The sequence below is a fragment of the Puma concolor genome, chromosome E3 (assembly GCF_028749965.1).
Source record: "Puma concolor isolate L17-30 chromosome E3, mPumCon1.1.hap2, whole genome shotgun sequence".
Lineage (NCBI taxonomy): Eukaryota > Metazoa > Chordata > Mammalia > Carnivora > Felidae > Puma > Puma concolor.
Window position 1 is genome coordinate 26592732 of NC_141682.1, and position 16503 is coordinate 26609234.

The following is a 16503-nucleotide window of genomic DNA, read 5'->3' on the forward strand; positions in this document are numbered from 1 at the left end:
TGAAACTGGCAAAATACAAGGATAAAGAGAAAATTCTGAAAGCAGCTAGAGATAAATGTGCTCTAACATATAAAGGGAGACCTATAAGACTCGTGACCGATCTCTCTACTGAAACTCGGCAGGCCAGAAAGGAATGGCAGGAGACCTTCAATGTGATGAACAGAAAAAATATGCAGCTGAGAATCCTTTATCCAGCAAGTCTGTCATTCAGAATAGAAGGAGAGATAAAGGTCTTCCCGAACAAACAAAAACTGAAGGAATTTGTCACCACTAAACCAGCCCTACAAGAGATCTTAAGGGGAATCCTGTGAGACAAAGTACCAGAGACATCGCTACAAGCATAAAACATACAGACATCACAATGACTCTAAACCCATATCTTTCTATAATAACACTGAATGTAAATGGACTAAATGCACCAACCAAAAGACATAGGGTATCAGAATGGATAAAAAAACAAGACCCATCTATTTGCTGTCTACAAGAGACTCATTTCAGACTTGAGGACACCTTTAGATTGAGAGTGAGGGGATGGAGAACTATTTATCATGTTCCTGGAAGCCAAAAAAAAAAAAAAAAAAAAAAAAGCTGGAGTAGCCATACTTATATCAGACAAACTAGACTTTAATTAAAGGCTGTAACAAGAGATGAAGAAGGGCATTATATAATAATTACAGGGTCTATCCATCAGGAAGAGCTAACAGTTATAAATGTCTATGCACCGAATACGGGAGCCCCCAAATATATAAAACAATTACTCATAAACATAAGCAACCTTATTGATAAGAATGTGGTAATTGCAGGGGACTTTAACACTCCACTTACAGAAATGGATAGATCATCTAGGCACACGGTCAATAAAGAAACAAGGGCCCTGAATGATACATTGGATCAGATGGACTTGACAGATATATTTAGAACTCTGCATCCCAAAGCAACAGAATATACTTTCTTCTCGAGTGCACATGGGACATTCTCCAAGATAGATCATATACTGGGTCACAAAACAGCCCTTCATAAGTATATAAGAATTGAAATTATACCATGCATACTTTCAGACCACAATGCTATGAAGCTTGAAATCAACCACAGGAAAAAGTCTGGAAAACCTCCAAAAGCATGGAGGTTAAAGAACACCCTACTAAAGAATGAGTGGGTCAACCAGGCAATTAGAGAAGAAATTTAAAAATATATGGAAACAAACGAAAATGAAAATACAACAATCCAAACGCTTTGGGATGCAGCGAAGGCAGTCCTGAGATGAAAATACATTGCAATCCAGGCCTATCTCAAGAAACAAGAAAAATCCCAAATACAAAATCTAACAGCACACCTAAAGGAAATAGAAGCAGAACAGCAAAGGCAGCCTAAACCCAGCAGAAGAAGAGAAATAATAAAGATCAGAGCAGAAATAAACAATATAGAATCTAAAAAAACTGTAGAGCAGATCAACGAAACCAAGAGTTGGTTTTTTGAAAAAATAAACAAAATTGACAAACCTCTAGCCAGGCTTCTCAAAGAGAAAAGGAAGATGACCCAAATAGATAAAATCATGAATGAAAATGGAATTATTACAACCAATCCCTTAGAGATACAAACAATTATCAGGGAATACTAGGAAAAATTATATGCCAACAAATTGGACAACCTGGAAGAAATGGACAAATTCCTAAACACCCACACCCTTCCAAAACTCAATCAGGAGGAAATAGAAAGCTTGAACAGACCCATAACCAGCGAAGAAATTGAATCAGTCCTCAAAAATCTCCCAACAAATAAGAGTCCAGGACCAGATGGCTTCCCAGGGGAGTTCTACCAGACATTTAAAGCAGAGATAATACCTATCCTTCTCAAGCTATTCCAAGAAATAGAAAGGGAAGGAAAACTTCCAGACTCATTCTATGAAGCCAGTATTACTTTGATTCCCAAGCCAGACAGAGACCCAGTAAAAAAAGAGAACTACAGGCCAATATCCCTGATGAATATGGATGCAAAAATTCTCAATAAGATACTAGCAAATCGAATTCAACAGCATATAAAAAGAATTATTCACCACGATCAAATGGGATTCATTCCTGGGATGCAGGGCTGGTTCAACATTCGCAAATCAATCGTGATACATCACATTAATAAAAGAAAAGATAAGAACCATATGATCCTGCCAATCGATGCAGAAAAGACCTTTGACAAAATTCAGCACCCTTTCTTAATAAAAACCCTCAAGAAAGTCGGGATAGAAGGAACATACTTAAACATCATAAAAGCCATTTATGAAAAGCCCACAGCTAACACCATCGTCAATGGGGAAAAACTGAGAGCTTTTTCCCTAAGATCAGGAACATGACAGGGATGCCCACTCTCACCGCTGTTGTTTAACATAGTGCTGGAAGTTCTAGCATCAGCAATCAGACAACAAAAGGAAATCAAAGGCATCAAAATTGGCAAAGATGAAGTCAAGCTTTCACTTTTTGCAGATGACATGATACTATACATGGAAAATCCGATAGACTCCACCAAAAGTCTGCTAGAACTGATACATGAATTCAGCAAAGTTGCAGGATACAAAATCAATGTACAGAAATCAGTTGCATTCTTATACACTAACAATGAAGCAACAGAAAGACAAATAAAGAAACTGATCCCATTCACAATTGCACCAAGAAGCATAAAATACCTAGGAATAAAGCTAACCAAAGATGTAAAAGATCTGTATGCTGAAAACTATAGAAAGCTTATGAAGGTAATTGAAGAAGATATAAAGAAATGGAAAGACATTCCCTGCTCATGGATTGGAAGAATAAATATTGTCAAAATGTCAATACTACCCAAAGCTATCTACACATTCAATGCAATCCCAATCAAAATTGCACCAGCATTCTTCTCAAAACTAGAACAAGCAATCCTAAAATTCATATGGAACCACAAAAGGCCCCAAAGAGCCAAAGTAATTTTGAAGAAGAAGACCAAAGCAGGAGGCATCAGAATCCCAGACTTTAGCCTCTACCACAAAGCTGTCATCATCAAGACAGCATGGTATTGGCACAAAAACAGACACATAGACCAATGGAATAGAATAGAAACCCCAGAACTAGACCCACAAACGTATGGCCAACTCATCTTTGACAAAGCAGAAAAGAACATCCAATGGAAAAAAGACAGTCTCTTTAACAAATGGTGCTGGGAGAACTGAACAGCAACATGCAGAAGGTTGAAACTAGACCACTTTCTCACACCATTCACAAAAATAAACTCAAAATGGATAAAGGACCTGAATGTGAGACAGGAAACCATCAAAACCCTAGAGGAGAAAGCAGGAAAAGACCTCTCTGACCTCAGCCGTAGCAATCTCTTACTCGACACATCCCCAAAGGTATTAAAAGCAAAAATGAACTACTGGGACCTTATGAAGATAAAAAGCTTCTGCACAGCAAAGGAAACAACCAACAAAACTAAAAGGCAACCAACGGAATGGGAAAAGATATTTGCAAAGGACATATCGGACAAAGGGCTAGTATCCAAAATCTATAAAGAGCTCACCAAACTCCACACCCGAAAAACAAATAACCCAGTGAAGAAATGGGCAGAAAACATGAATAGACACTTCTGTAAAGAAGACATCCGGATGGCCAACAGGCACATGAAAAGATGCTCAACGTCGCTCCTCATCAGGGAAATACAAATCAAAACCACACTCAGATATTACCTCACACCAGTCAGAGTGGCCAAAATGAACAAATCAGGAGACTATAGATGCTGGAGAGGATGTGGAGAAACGGGAACCCTCTTGCACTGTTGGTGGGAATGCAAATTGGTGCAGCCGCTCTGGAAAACAGTGTGGAGGTTCCTCAGAAAATTAAAACTAGACCTACCTTATGACCCAGCAATAGCACTGCTAGGAATTTACCCAAGGGATACAGGAGTACTGATGCATAGGGGCACTTGTACCCCAATGTTTATAGCAGCACTCTCAACAATAGCCAAATTATGGAAAGAGCCTAAATGTCCATCAACTGATGAATGGTTAAAGAAATTGTGGTTTATATAGACAATGGAGTACTACAGGGCAATGAGAAAGAATGAAATATGGCCCTTTGTAGCAACGTGGATGGAACTGGAGAGTGTGATGCTAAGTGAAATAAGCCATACAGAGAAATACAGATACCATATGTTTTCACTCTTATGTGGATCCTGAGAAACTTTACAGAAACCCATGGGGGAGGGGAAGGAAAAAAAAAAGAGCTTAGAGTGGGAGAGAGCCAAAGCATAAGAGACTCTTAAAAACTGAGAACAAACTGAGGGTTGATGGAGGGTGGGAGGGAGGGGAGGGTGGGTGATGGGTATTGAGGAGGGCACCTTTTGGGATGAGCACTGGGTGTTGTATGGAAACCATTTTGACAATAAATTTCATATATTGAAAAATAAAATAAAATAAAATAAAATAAAATAAAATAAAATAAAATAAAATAAAATAAAATAAATAAAATAAAATAAAATAAAATAAAATAAAATCATAACCTTTCCCCTGAGTTCAAACTTAAATATTCAATTGATTACTAAATACACACCAACCTCGGTATGACCTATATTAACATGACCACAACTGAAATCAATATCCCCACCTTCAAACCTGTTCCTCTCAGAAAGTTTTACAGTCACCTACCCCAGTATAAGTAATCAAAAACCTAGACATCATCCTTAAGCACCTCTTTTCCCTTAACTCCATTTGCCTTATGTAGTCACAAAGTCACCAGATTCCAAGAAGAAATTCTTCTGATAATTTCTCAAATTTGGGGTGCCTGGCTGGCTCTGTTGGAAGAGTGTGCAGCTCTTGATTTCGGGGTTGTGAATTCAAGTCCCATATTCGGTATAGATATTACTTAATAAACAAATATTTAAGAAAACAGTTTCTCAAACTTACCTTTAATACATTCACCTCTCACCTACCAAGGTAATCATTTAGACTTGCATTGTTGACTGAATTCATTATTCTCCAGATGAAGTCCAAACCCTTTATCATGTGTTACAATGACCACTCCTTCTGTCATTTCAAAACTTGAACTTGATGTTGAAATAATATTGAGTGCACCTTCCCCAGGCTAAGTTCCTCCTTCTAAGTACAAATAATGGCAGCAATCTTGGGACATACTATGTCACCAACACGTATGCAAATTGGTTAGTCTGGGAATCTCCTAGAGCTATTGATTGCCCAGGGAAATTATACACATCCAATACTTGGCCACTGGGACTTGGCAATCCTTACTTCTTAATTCCTGGGATTACGGGGGTATCATACAGGCTTTTACTAGATAAGGACAGGAAGGATGAGGTTATCTATCTTTATCTCATCCTGAAAAAGATGATATTTGGTGATTTCATTATAATCCCAGGAAGCCAATCTTTGTGAAAAGGACAGGCTAAATATTATGACTACATTTTCCAACCCATACAGAGAAGGGGATGGAGTGAAGGGAGGAGATGCAGATTGCTGATTTTGGGTAGGTCAGACATTTCCCCTAAAGATATGGGTTCCCATCATCAATCATTCCTGAGCATTGAGAAGATAAGGAGATTGTGGGCTGGACAGTGAGGAAGGGGATATGATAAAAAACAATAAAGATAGCAATGAAAGTGTCAAAATGAACAATCTGCCAAATTTAAAATTTTTGGAAGCTGTCAATTAAATGATATTCCCTTAAACCTGGATAAATCCAGATTAAGAAAGACAAAGTTGTGCTATTTGATTAACAGATTGTGTTTCTCTACTAGCCCAAACATAAACTCTGGTGTCTTTCAGTGGATTGCAGGATATCACAGTATGTACACATTGGAGTGGGAATTTTAAGATGACTGCAAGAGAAGTACTTTGCCAGGGGCTGGAAGAGATGGCAAGTGAAACGAAAGGGTGCACGGGTGTTGTAGGTATGTTTGAACCTTCTGCTGTCATTTACCAGCTATGTGGCTTTGGGGATTATCACTTAATCTCTCCAAGTCTTTGTTTTCTTCTCTGTAAAATGAGGAACATAATAGTACCCGAATCAGGGGTGTCTGGGTGGCTCAGTTGGTTGAGCATCTGACTCTTGGTTTCAGTTCAGGTCATGATCTCGCAGCTTCATGGGTTTGAGACCTGCATCAGGCTCTGCACTGGCAGTGCAGAGCCTGCTTGGGATTCTCTCTCTCTCTCTGCCCCTCCCTCACTTGCACTGTCTCTGTTTCTTCCAAAATAAATAAATAAACTTTCAGAACAACAACAAAAATAGTACCTGAATCAAAGGGTGACTATGAATTTTAAGTGGGATCAATATCTGTATTTTCTCGGTATAGAGCCTGACACTTGGCAAGAACTTGATAAGCGAGTGATATTCTAACTACTGCTGTTGCTGTTATTACTAAGTATTCTTAAGGAGAAGGATCTAGACTCTCTGAGGTCCTTTGCTTGCTTCTCCAATTCACTTGAAACTGCTACGAAGGTTTATCCTCCATCCCCGGGTTCGAAACAAAGCCCCCCAGAGGCCATAGAAACTGAGTCTGTGGTTCATCATTCAACAATGCCCCTCTCCCCTTCTTTATTGTCTCCAAAGACAATCCCCATGGTCTTGATTTAAAAATGATTTTAGGGGGCACTTGGGTGGCTCAGTCGGTTAAGCATCTGACTTCAGCTCAGGTCACGATCTCACAGTCCGTGAGTTCGAGCCCCATGTCAGGCTCTGTGCTGACAGCTCAGAGCCTGGAGCCTGCTCTGTGTCTCCCTCTCTCTCTGCCCCTCCCCTGCTCATGCTCTCTCTCTGTCTCAAAAATAAATAAAAACATTAAAAAAATTTAAAAAAATGATTTCTTTACTTGATTCTAGGAACACTCGATATCCCCACAAACACGAGCCATGGGGAAGGGACACTTCTTTGGAGGTGACTACACTGTCCTCATACCTATGTTCTGAGGTCTGTAGATGCCACAGGACAGACAAAATCCCTAGGCCAGTGTCTGGCATGTGGCAAATACTCAATAAATGGATATTCCCCTCCTCTGATCATGCTTGGTTTGGGGTGACTTGGGGAGGCCTCCAATGTCCCAACCACGTGCACATGCCTCTCTGTATACAGGCCGGTCCAGGGGTGAGATGGAGGGTCTTGACCTTTCATTTCCTTCCTAAGATCCAGGATTCTGCTGGACTCTGCCACTGTCTGTTTATCTGCCTATCTGTGGGAGTCATTATCAGTCCCCCTCCCTCCTCCCTTTCTCCTACTTTTCCAGTCTTCCATCATTTTTCTTCATCAGTCTCTCTTATGTTTATCAAGTGTTTTATTTCCTTTCTCCCTCCCTTCCTCCCTCCCTCCCTTCCTTCTCACCTCCCTTCCTCCCTTCCTCCCTCCCTTCCTTCCTTCTTTCTTTCCCTCTAATTCTCTTTCTTCCATCCCACCTTCCCTCCCTCCCTCCCTTTCTTTCTCAATTGCTTTCTTTTGCTGTTTTATTTTTCTCTCTTATTTTTCTTTTTTCTCTGTTCCCCTCTCCTTCCCTCTCTTTCATTCCCTCCCTTTATTCTTTCAATATCTAACATGAGATTTTATGCTAGTAGCCAGGGAAAGACAAATATTGGATGTCTTTTCATAAGGATTCTCATATACCCAGAAGAAGGCAGAAGGCCCAAAGGAAAATGGAAGTAAACAGAAGAAGGGCAGGGCCCAAAAGGGTGTCCTTGCAGGTCTCACTGGGCCCCAGCTTGCCCAGAATTCTACCACTCCTGTTCTTGAAGCTTCTTCTGCTGGATTTTCCCTGTGACAGTTTTGGGCAAGTCTGAGACAAACTCCCCTGTTGGGAGAGGTCAATCCAGTGTGGGCCATCTGTGACCCCAGTGGGGCTGAATTTTTCAGAAGAACTGCTCAGGGGAAACTCTTGAGGCTGGAGGCTGTAGGTGAGTGAGGGCAGCCTCTAGAGAATAAGGAGCTTCAGAAAGTGTTCTGGGACAAGGACAAGAAGAGAATGACTGGAACAGTACATAAAGGTCTACTCCATGGTGTCTGACATACTCTAGAACAGGGGAGAGCAGCACAGCAAACACAACACTGCACAGTCAGACACCTGAGCTTTGACCTCACACTCTCTGGGCTGCAGTCTCTCCCCTACAACCCACCTGACTTTGGACAGGTCACTTGACTTTTCTGAGACAATTTCCCCACTGACTTAACTGGAGGATAGTGACAACTTTGTTGGGTTGTTGTGAGGATAAAATAAATTCACACAGGCTAAGTTCTTAGCATGAGTGAACACTAGAAATATCTTAGCTGTAGTTATTAGCTTGGACTAGAGGCACTAGATATTTAAGAGTTACAAAACCCAACTTTGAATTCCAGCTCAGCCATTTCTTGTTGGTGTGCCCTTGGCAGAACTATAAAATCTCTCCAATTTCATTTTTCTTACCTGTAGGGGAAAACATGTTTGATGTCGGGACTCTTCCATCTCTAACATTCCTGAATCCTAGGACTGTGAAGACAGTTCACAGAGACTTCCTGTTACAAGGCTTAGCTTTGCCAGGGCTTTGGTCTTAGAGTCAGATAGTCTTAGTTCTGATAAATAACAACAGGGATACTGATATGGAAAAAGTTACCTTCTTAACAGCTGATGTGGGAAATTTCCAGAGGCAAGACTGACTTTGTGGATGAAGGAGTTTGTTAAAATCACAATGGAATGGAGCAGAGATTGGCAAACTATAGCCTGTGGGCAAAATCCAGCCCTCCTCCTGTGTTTGTAAATACAGTTTTATTGAAATACAGCTATACCCATTCATTTCCAATGGTCTCTGGTGGCTTTAGCACTACAAGGGCTGAGTTGAGTTCCTAAAATATTTACTAGTTGGCCCCTGGGGTGTAGATAGAGGGTAGAGAGTAGCCTCACAGGAGACCCAGGGAGTGTTTGGTCCCTGGAAGGAGGGAAGAGGTAGAAAGAATGCTGCCCAAACATTCTAGAGGAGAGACTTGTAAAAAAACACATCTATTGAGTAATATGACTGTGGATCCACTGGATCCTCCAAAATATTCATTTACAATTCAAAATTCATAATATATTGGGTATGATTGGAATTTTAGTTTCCTTTTAAAATACTACATGCTTAGTATGTGCTAGTCTTCTAAGTGCCTTATGTCTTACAAATATTAGCTCTTCTTAACAACCTGTGAAGGAGTAACATCATTATCCCCATTTCACAGATAAGGGAGCTGAGGCACAGTGAGATTGTTAAGTAGGCAATGGAGATGAATTTTGGATGCAACTGTCTAATTCCAGAGGCTGTGCTAGGACTGACTGCCTCACAATGAATTTGAGGCTGAAAGTCTGTGGTGGGCTCTTTGAGGTGCTGCCCACTCCCACCCCCCGCCCCCGCCCCGTAAGAATAATTTAACCCTCCCACCCCACTGTCAGACCTCTTAGGGGAGTGCTGCAGCCAAAGAAAGCTTCCTCTCCCAGGGCCATATTCCCATCCCAGTGCAGCCTGCAACCATGCCTGATCTACATAGGGCTATAAAGCACCCTCCCAACTTGCCTGCAGCTCAGAAAACTCTGAAAGGTCATCCTACCTGCAGAACTCCCCATGGGGGTGTTTGAGGTCCCCAGTGTGACTACATCACAGTGCACCTTCGCCTGTTGCCCAATCCTGCCCCTTCCCTTCCTTTCATTTCCCTTCCCTTCCTTTCTCTTTCTTTCTTCAAGTGTTGATCCCAAAGCACTCCCTAATAAACCTCTTGCATGTTAATCTCCTTCCCAGAGTTGATTTCTCAGAAAATCCACGTAGGACAATTACCCTGTGGGGACAAAGCATCAGTGAGCTTCTGGATTATGTACAGATTTCATTAGCTTTAGGCTTAACATAGCTGCTCTCATCTCTACCCTAGACTCAAAAATACTTTTTTTTTTTCCCCTTTCCCTGGGGCAAACTCCTATCTTGCGCCCACTTCCAAAAACTGGGACCCCTTCAGTGTCAACCACCATGCTTTAGTTCCCTGCCCTAGAGTGAACACAGGTATATAGTGGATTCTGTGCTTTTTGCCTTTTCTGGTAAGAGCACCCCTGTTTTCCTGTGGAGAGCTATGCCTCTCTCCCTCAGTCCATATCATGGGTGTAAGTCTGTCTTTTCTCCATCTTTCCTGCACTTACTTCAGAGGTGATCACATGACCCAGAACTGGCCAATCAGAGTGTTCCATCACCCTGCTTAAGAGATTGATTTAATGATGGGCCCATGACTTAACACGGTCCAATGAGAATCAACCTGAAGACTTTTGCTGGTGCCTTTAGGGGAAAAGATGCTCTTGTATTATGTGATTTGCTAAACTGCTAAAAACCTATATTTGGAGCTGCTGGTAGCCATCACAAAGGGGGAACATATATACCTTGTGCTAATCCTGTTAGATACATAGCTCCAAACACTGAAGAGGTTAGGAGATCCCAAGTTATCTGAAACAAAAATGTCCCACCAAAGGTCACTTGACATCCAGCTTGCTAAGTCATGCTCCCTCTTGCCTCCCTTCCCAACTGTCTTTCTCGAAAACACCAGTGGTAGTCCATCCAAAGAGAAATGGATTTGAGCTCCGAAAAGTCTCAAGCCCTGATCATGTATCTCTTTAGAGAGGAAGGGCTTTTCTTACCCAGCATTCATCTTGGCCTTGATGCCCAGGCTTGAGTGGGAGTGTTCTGCCACCTTGGGAAGGCCACTAGTCCCACTGGTGAAGTAGATGGCAGCTGCTTCTTGGCTTCCAGTCTCAACACAGCAATGAGTGGTAGACGCTTCTCTGACAAAGACACAAACTGTCCAATTCTCAGTTCTGCCCTGGACACCAGAGGTCCTGGAGTCTCATCTCTTTCCACTTTCCTCCATGCTGGCAAGGGCAAGTCAAGCCAGCCCACTTCAAAAGGGGAGCTTATGAATGGTTAAGATCAAGACATCCAGTCAGGCTTGGACTAAAAAACCACTCAGATTTGGCACTTTGTTAACTATGGGACTCTGGACTATTTATTTAACTTCTCTGAGTTCCATTTTCTGTATCTGTGAAATGGCATCGATAATTCTCATAGAGTTAATGAGAAAAGGAAATTAATTGTAACACAAAGAAAGAACAAAGAAAATGAGCAACTTGCTCAGCACAAACTCAATAAACGTTAACCTGATTGTTGTTGGGAGCCCTTGCACAATACAAGGTAAACAATATGTGCTCACTTAGTATCAGTTCTCGCAGTACAGCCTCTTCTATTTTCCCTTGACTTCCCTCTCTCAAACATCTCGTGTAGTGTCTCGATTTCAAGTCTCTCAAAGCTGGTCACATGTTGTCTCTTTCTTTGACAGTTAGGAAACCCATAGGGAGAACAAAAGCTTTTGTCATGTCATGCTTGTGAAATTAGAAAAAGCTTTTGTTCTTCCTATGGGCATCCTAAGAGATGTGTCTCTAGTGGAGGGAGTCCAAACATGTGACAGGGAAACACATTCTTCCAATCAATCCAATCAATATGTTGGAAGGACACATAGCATTAGAAGCCTTGCATAGAGATACAGAGGGTAGGGAGAAGACACTCAGTATATCAGCATCCTCTTGTATTTTACCTTATATGCTCTTGGCCTCACCTCTGATTCCTGCCAGGTTTGCAGCAACCAGCTCTGGGGATTTCAATCCAGTTGGTGCTGCTCTTGGTGTGGACCATGGGTGACTCCCTTTTGTGCCCAGGACTTCTCTGTTACCACCATGGCAAGGGACTCTGAGCCTGCTCTGCATGCACACATGTGCAGCCCCCAAGTGTGGGGTATATGATGCCCCGCCCAGTACAACCCTCCACCAATAGGAGTCAGATGGCTCAATGCTTGTCAGTCCTTGAGTGGACAATCCTGGGAGGCATTCTGTGAGGCCCCTGCAGATCAAGCCCACTTACCCCATGCAGTGACCCAATAACAAACTCTTAAATTATCTTTTCCTTCTTCCCCGCTTCACACTCCCCAGTCTCACACTCTGCTCCCTGGACCTCCCAAATAAAGCACCTGCTCGTAAGTGCTTTGTTCAGTTTCCACTTTTGGTGAAAACGCAGGATGAGACATGTAGATACTCACCGTAGCAGTGTCCTGAAATCCAGCCACCCATTCCAGCTTTTCTCAGATACCAGTAGCTTCGTTTTCAGGAAAGGGCAGTCAGGGGTCACAGCGTCCACTGCCTGGGCCACTTTGTCGCCAGCCATGATGGCCCTGGCCTTAGACATCTGCGGCATACCCAGAACGTCCTTGGCTTTCATTTGGATAGTCCCGGGCATGAAGATGAGGCCTGGAGGAGCCAAAAGTCTTAGAGAGAACTGGGAGTGAGGGTTATCTTCTCCCCTAGAGAAACGTGATGTAAACAGCCAGTAGGGAGCAAATGGGGGAGGGGTGAGGAAGGGATGGCCACTGGGGAATATCAGTAACAAGCCACTGAGGATCAGAGTGATTGTAACAGATTTCCTGGTGGTGGTGAACTTCAAGAGGTGTACTGGGACTAAGGAGAGAAACTGATCTCACACCATGGACAGTCTAACCCTTCTTCCCCCCCACCCCCCGAACACACATACACTGCCCCACAGGAGTTTCCTGTATCCAAAGACTCTCATATAGGATCTAAACTAAGGAAAGACATTTAGAATTTTTCTAGTCCTGCAACACAGGTCCTACTCTAGACCCTGGTGACTTCTCCCAAACCTGGGACACTGAATTTTCACAGGCGAGAGTGCTCTTAGTTTTCTTCGTTTTTGTTTTCTATCTTGATGAGACTCTCGTGATTTTGTTTATTCTTCTAAAGTTTCTTTATTGTGGAAGGAGAGGGAGACAGAGAGTGAGCAGGGGAGGGGCAGAGAGAGAGGGAGACACAGAATCTGAAGCAGGCACCAGGCTCTGAGCTGTCAGCACAAAGCCCGATGAGGGGCTCGAACTCACAAGCTATGAGTGACCTGAGCTGAAGTTGGATGCTTGACTGACTGAACCACCCAGGCGCCCCTGTTTATTCTTCTAGAGAATAACTAGACTTACAGTTCACCATTTACAAAGCTGATTTCGCACATTCCTCCTGATGAACAGCTTTTACCCCTGGCTCACTTTCTTCCCACTTGTAACACTTCAGGATCCACACTGCAGACCTGTTAACCACGTCCAGTGTGTCTCCACCATAATGGCCATGTTGAGTCAGGCCCACAGAAAAGCAGACACATCTCCCCCGCTGAGTTCTCCTTCCCTTCAGACCATAATCTCTCACTCTGTCACCTTCCTCACATGGCCTGGAAGGGCCTCCATGAGACCCCAAGTTCCTACAATTGTTTCTACCTCCTCTGATTACTACTGTGTTTTGACCACAATTACATCTTCCTCCTTATTGAGAGAATATCTGTTGCATGTGAGAGAGGCCAGGAAGGAAAGGGTGGGAACGAGGGAAGGTTGTGCAGGAGTTTCTGTGGCTCATTCTTAGACCTCTCCATTTGTCATCTCTCATCTCTAAAGGTTGATGATTCTAGAATTTCTGTCTCCATCCCAGCTGTTGTGCCCTTCAATGCAATTTCTTCTCACTTCCAATCCCTTCTTTTCCTTTTCCCATACATATTTTTGGTTGAGATATAATTGATATATAACACTGTACTATTTTTAGGTGTCCCAAGTAATAATTTGCTATATGGATATATTACGAAATGCTTACCACACAAGTTAACATCCATCACCACACATAATTACAAGTATTCTTTCTGGTGATAACAACTTCTAAGATCTACTCTCTTAGCGACTTTCAAATACACCAGACATTATCGTTAACTAGAGTCCCATGCTGTACATTACATCCCCAGGACCTATTTATCTTTTAATGGGAACTTCTCATCCCTTCTTGAACATCACATGAGCACCCCCAACACTTACCTAACTGAACCTGTCATCTTATCCCAACACCCCAATACCTGTTTCTCCCTATGGTCCTCACTGCAGGGAAAGCCTGTAGCATCCACCCAGCTGCCTGAGTGTCTGTGACTTCCCCATCTCCCTGGCTTTCTTCCACTACCATATGTCATTCATCAAAAAAGGGTGTTCTTGGGGCGCCTGGGCGGCTCAGTTGGTTAAGCGTCTGACTTGGCTCAGGTCATGATCTCATGGTTTGTAGGTTCAAGCCTTGCATTGGGCTCTGTGCTGACAGCTGAGAGCCTGGAACCTGCTTTGGATTCTGTGTCTCCCTCTCTCTCTGCTCCTCCCCTGCTCACACTCTCTCACAAAAATAAATAAACATAAAAAAAGGGTGTTCTCAACTTCCTCCTAATTGCCTCTTAAATCCACTTACTTGTCTCTGTCTCAACCACCCCATCCAAGCTTGAAGCCACCATCATGCCTTGTCTCCTGTCTGGGTTTCCCACACCCACTCCTGCCCTCCTTCATCTCATCTCTATGCACCATCCAGCATGACCTTTTACAAACAGAATATGATCATGTCACTCAATCCATCCATGCTTTTCCATTCCTCACTGGATAAGGATGCAGAACCCTCCCCATGGCACCCAGGGTCCTGCCCATCTTTCCAGGCTCACTTGCCACTAGTTTCTCCTTGCTGTCTCCAAATACACAGACATCTTTTCAGTGTTTCCCATAATTTGCAAGCTTCTTTCCTTGTCTGTTCTGTTCCTTCTGCTCGAGGCATCCCTCTCTGTCTCTTCTTCTGGCTGAATCCCACATATCCTTCAGATTCCAGCCCAAATATCACTCCACTGAGACTTCAGTGACCCTCTCAGATTAGTCAGTTCAGGTCTCCTTTTATAATAGGGAATGACAAAATTTTTGTGCAAAGGGCCAAATAGTAAATATTTTCAGCCCTATGGGCCAGATGCTGTCTGTCCCAAATACTCAAGTCTGCCATTGTGGTGCAAAAGCAGCTACAGACTATATGTAAATAGGGCATGGCTATGTTCCAATAAAACTTTATTTACAAAAACAATCTGTGGACCAGATTTGGCCTATAGGTCATAGTTTGCCAACTTTTTTTTCATTAAGTTCTTATAAAATTCTCATGCCACTTATCAAAATTGTGATGAAATAATTATGTGTGCAATTAATAGTTGAATGGCCATCTTTCTCCAAAGATCTTTAAGTCCCATGAATGCACAGGCCATGTTTTGTTTACTCTGTATTAGCAACCTCTAGCATAGTGCTTGGTGCATAGCTTGCTTAAATAATTAGAAAAAAGGGTGGTATTTCCTTATGAGGAGAGACAGCATGCTATGTGGACGGGACATCTTTTGGGAGGGGCAGTTGAATTTCTCTGCCATCAGCTTCCTTCACAAGGGAGAGGGTGACCAGACCAGGTGGCCAATTACCAACCTCCTCACATGCAGCCCAGGGTCACCAGCCACCTCTCAGGCACTTGGGGCAGCACCACGGCCACAAGGTCCCCATGCTGCTGGCTGCATGCGCCCAAAAGGACATTGGCTGCCTGCTCGCTGAGTTCACTCAGTTCACTGAAGTTCATTATTTCATCCCCATCACTGCTCACTCACCACAGGGCTGGATCTGTAGGTCGCTTGCCAGCCTGAAGAAAGAGACCAGCTTATCAGGGTGGGCCGGCACACATGCACAGAGAATAAATCCCCTGCCTCGCCTCGGAATTGTCACATCAATGCTTAGTAGTCTTGTTGACCTCAACCCCCCTATACACTTCAATGCGCTTTTATTTCTATGGGTTCTATTTACTATACTAGAAATTAAAACTGAGACATTTTATAAATATGTGTGCTTTTAATAATAACAGTAACAAACCATTATATTTTACCACAAATAAGATATGTGTTAATACAGAGGTAAGTATACTTTGTAAAAAACAAAATAAAAGAAAGAAAGAAAGAAAGAAAGAAAGAAAGAAAGAAAGAAAGAAAAGAGAGGCTTCATTTTACATTTTTGCAAATCTCTTGAACACCATCCTTAAGAGAAGACAGTTAGATTTTTATCTGTTTCTGTCACTTAGTTGCAGAGTCACCTGACATGTAGCCTCTGGAAATAACCACTGTATCCTTGTCAGAGCATGAGAGTGAAAAAGGAAAATGTTATCTTAGATTTGTTTACTTGTTTCCCTCTCTCCCTATTGATGTATTTTTTTTTATTACAAATATATATACCATAAAATGTATTATTTTAACCATTTTTAAGTGTACAGTTCAGTGGCATTAAGTGCTTTCACATTGTTATGCAGCTATCACCACCATCCATCTCCAGAACCTTCTCATCTTTCTAGCCTGAAACTGTCCCCATTATGCAAGAACTCCCCAGTTCTCCCTCATCCCAGCACATGGCAACCAGCTTCTACTTTCTGTCTCTATGAATCTGACTGCTCCAGGAACCTCACATAAATGGAAACACACAACATTTTTCCTCCTGTGACTGGCTTATTTCACTTAACACACTATCTTCAAAGGTTCATCCTCGTTAGAGCATACAACAGAATTTCATTTTTTAAAAGGCTAAACAACATTCTATCATATGGATATACCATATT

At 42.4% G+C, this 16503-nt stretch overlaps 1 long non-coding RNA gene across 1 annotated transcript in view; it reads left to right on the forward strand.

Annotated features, from left to right (window-relative positions):
• The window catches only part of LOC147573080 (uncharacterized), a 32486-nt gene that overhangs the window by 5154 nt on the left and 10829 nt on the right, over positions 1–16503 (forward strand). Inside the window, exon 2 of the long non-coding RNA XR_015245699.1 lies at positions 5795–5919. This is a non-coding gene — a long non-coding RNA (uncharacterized LOC147573080). The remainder of the gene's footprint in view (positions 1–5794; positions 5920–16503) is intronic.